Raw genomic sequence first — 3,776 nt, 5'->3', positions numbered from 1 at the left:
GCAGCAGCAGCTTCCTGCAGCCAGGGGAGGTTCTGGAGGTTGGAGTGTAGAGCCCAGCGCACAGGAAGAGCCCTCGGCTGGGGTGCCCTAGACCTGCCCCATCCCAGCTCCAGACCTAGCACTCGGTGGTTAAAGGGGCCTTGGGCTGGCTGTGATTGTGCCACAGCACCCTGGGGGTTGTCCACCCATAAGGTTGGACCTGCCCCCCCCCAAAGTGACAGCCCCCCCATACTATGTCACCCTCACTTCTGCGCTGCTGGTGGCGGCAGCACTGCCTTCAGAGCTGGGCTCCCAGCCGCAGCCACTGCTCTTGGGCTGTCCAGCTCTGAAGGCATCGCCGCTGCTGGCAGCACTGCGGCAGTGAGGGTGGCATGATACGGTATTGCCGTTCTTACTTCTGTGCTGCTGCTGCTGCTGCTGCTGGCGGCGTCACAAATGTAAGGGTGGCCACCCTCACCTGAGTGCTGCTGCTGGCGGCGGTGCTCCCTTCAGAGCTGGGCTCCCAGCCACCAGCCGCGGAGCTTCCTGACGCCAGGGGAGGGTCCCGGAGGTGGGTCCGACTCAGCCCAGGGAGTGGCCCATGCAGGGGAGAAAGAAGACTTGTCCCTCTCCATCCTGACTGGGACTAGCAGCTGGAGCTCAGTACATGGTAGGAGCCCACAGCTCTGTCCCTCCCTGTCTCTGGTCCCAGCACTCAGAGGCTTAAGGGGCTTTGGGATGGCTAAATGTAGCGGAGGGCATGGCACCTCCCTGACCAACCTGGGCTATTGCCCACCCCTAAGACCAGCCCTTCCTGTCCCAAAAAAGTGATGGCCCCTCTCCTACTATGCCACCCTCACTTCTGTGCTGCTGCTGGTGGCAACGCTGCCTTCAGAGTTGGGCTCCCGGCCAGCAGCTGCTGCTCTCTGGCCACCCAGCTCTGAAGGCAGTGCCGCTGCCAGCAGCTGCTCAAAACTAAGGGTAGCAATGCTGTAACCCCCGCCCCCCCCACCCCCAGAATGGCCTTGCAACCTGGCCCCCCAGCTGCATTTTTGGTTGGGAACCCCCACGATTTCAACATGGTGAAATTTCAGATCCAAATGTCTGGAACTGTGAAATTTATTATTTTTAAAATCCTGTGATATTGACCAAAACGGGCTGTGAATTTGGTAGGGCCCAACCCCTGAGGCTGGTATGTGCTATGTTATGAAGAGGCACTGGAGAGATGGGAGATGTTTCTAGTTCCATGGGGCCCAATTCAGAGCCCTGGATTTTCCTGGCCACCCTGTTGGCCCTCAGCTCTGCCCCACAGGGGCTTCTGGGGAAGGGGACTTAGGTAGGAGGTGGTGGCTGGTGCTGGGTCAGGACACTCAGCTGGGAGCCATCACTGGCTCTGGGGTGTGGATAATGATGGCACAGGCTGGGCTGGTGCTGGAAGCCCTGGCTCTCCTGCAGTCTCTGTATGTGGAGGTTGTCCAGGGCTACGTGGCCAAAGATGGAGCAGCCTTGTGGATGCGTCCACTTGGCTGTCATGGTGCTGAGCACCCACATGTAGCAGTGCCTACGGTGCTGGGGCAGGGTGTAGCCATGCGCCATGGCACCAAAGGGGTCCATGAGGCTCCAGCTGACTGGGTGATTGGCGGCATCCAGGAGGCAGAAGCTGGGGAAGTGGTGAATCAGGTTGGCCAAGTACTGCCAGCTCTGCTCAGTCCCTCCATGGGGCCACGTCTTGTTCCTCAGGTTGCTGAGGCTCTCGTCCCTGGACGTCTCCCACATGGCAGAGTCCAGCCTGGGGAGCACAGACGGTCAAGGTAGAGCCAAGGGGAGGGAGGGACAGACTGGCTCGGGGTGGGGAATGGGACACAAAGCTTTTCCCCACAGTGGGGTGCCAGCTCAGATCTGGCCCTGGGGCTAGGGAACTGGCTGGCTCAGGGAAGTTGAGAGCATGGGGCCTTTCCCCACTAATGCAGATGGGAGCAGCACTGTCATGTCCCTGCTCAGTGGGTCTGGGAGGGAGTGTCTCCTTCAGGGAAGCTTTCCCCATTCCCAGAGCATCCCCAGGAGGCAGACTCTTCGCTGAGGGCCTGAGTGAGCCACTGATGACTGGATGGGCATTGGGGAGGGAAGATGCTCCTTCCCCGCAGGGGCCCTTGTGGCTGGTAGAACCATTTCATAGGGCAGGTGGATGTCCGTGCTCTTCTTGGGTTGCTTGCCAGGGTGCAGGTCTCCAGGAGTGTGGGTCGGGCAGCTGTTGTGCAGTAGCATCATTTGCTATGGAGCAAGTGACGCCATTGCTCCTCTAGACCTTGGCTTGCCCTCCTCCCATGGGTCTATCTGTTCCACTTTTTGCCCCATCTGCCTTTTCAGGGTACAGGATAGTCTGTAATGTTCAAACACCGCTTTGCTCTTCCTGCCCCCTGAGTTTTCTAAAATAACACCTCTGGTGTTGGGTAAGCAGGATCCCCCCCCGCCACCGTGCATGTGCACACACACAGATCCTGAGCTGCCCAGTGTCTGTGGGGTTCCTGAGCAGCTGGAGAGCAGGCCACAGGGGCAGTGCCAATCCATGGGCTTTCCAGTGAAGCTGTCCCACCCCATCTGTCCACTCCCCAGCAGACACTGACTGGATTTCAGGCATAGTGCTGAATGTAGGTGAAATAATTGGATGCCTACAGCTGCACCCCCTTGGCCTCGGCGGTGTCCCTCGAGGACTCATACACCCATCCTGGAGCCTTGCAGGGGGCAGCGACAGGCCCTGAGCAGTGGAAGCACTGAATGAAGAACGTGGCTGTGGGGGGCCCAGCCTGGCATGTGGGGCGGAGAGGAGATCAAGCCAATCCACCAGCACACAGGTCTCGTGAAAGGGGACCTGCATCAAGTGAGCCAATCCCAGCCCAGTGTCCTGAGCCCATTGAGCACATGGGAACAAGCCTGAGAAGCCTGTGGGTTCTGGCAGTGTTGGGGTCTGCTGGGGTTTGGCCCCAGAGGGTGAGGGGGACAAGCAGTGGCTGTGGCGCTCAGGATGAGACAGCCCCAGAGGTTACCATGGATGCGGAAGGCCTGGCCCCAGCTGATGCTGCCTGTGCTGCCCAGCAGGGCCTGGTAGGCGACCAGGTCCTGGTGAAATGCCGCATTCATGTTGGTGTAGAAATCAGTCATCCAATGCCACCTGCTGGGGGAGACGTGGAACCCGTATTGAGTGACTGTTCTGCCTGCCCACCCCCCACACTGAGCCAACCTGACCTCTAGAGGGGAAAGGCCCCAAATCCCAATCCCTCCCCCGCAAGCCAATCTGGCCCCCACCCTGGAGCTCCCTAGAGGAGAAACACCCTGGATCCCAATCCCTGCCCTCCCCCTCCCCCCGCAAGCCAGCCAGGCCCCCTCCCTGGGGCCAGATCAGAGCCAGCTCCCCCTCCAGGGGAAAGGCCCTGTGTCCCATTCGCCACCCCATTGAGTCAGCCATTCCCCTAGGTGTAGCACAGTGGCTGACGGGCAGCATCTCTCTGCGTGGCCAGGTGAGGATGGTTTTAACTCAGGCCATGAATCCACTGACCAGAACCTCGTGCCCAGCTAGGTTCCCACGGTTTATGTTTATCATGGCACCGTAAACCTGCCAGAGATGGGGGAGGGTGTGTCAGAGCAATTCCAGCTCTCACAGCTCTGTCACGAGCCTCCCAATTTTTAGTATGGGTTTCAAGTGTCTCGTGATCTTCTGCACCTTGGTAGAGATTTTTGCCCTTTTCCAAAATGGCCACTCTCTGCTGTCTGCCAGTAGGGCTGACACCACAGGCTGCCTT

At 59.4% G+C, this 3,776-nt stretch overlaps 1 pseudogene; it reads right to left on the bottom strand.

Moving 5' to 3' along the window:
* Window positions 1-1,311: 1,311 nt before the first annotated feature.
* Window positions 1,312-3,138, bottom strand: LOC144266091 (glycine N-acyltransferase-like protein 3; annotated as a pseudogene).
* Window positions 3,139-3,776: the final 638 nt, after the last annotated feature.

Source organism: Eretmochelys imbricata, chromosome 6 (assembly GCF_965152235.1).
Source record: "Eretmochelys imbricata isolate rEreImb1 chromosome 6, rEreImb1.hap1, whole genome shotgun sequence".
NCBI lineage: Eukaryota > Metazoa > Chordata > Testudines > Cheloniidae > Eretmochelys > Eretmochelys imbricata.
Note: the sequence above shows the minus strand (reverse complement) of the source record. Positions and strands in the feature narration are given on the sequence as shown.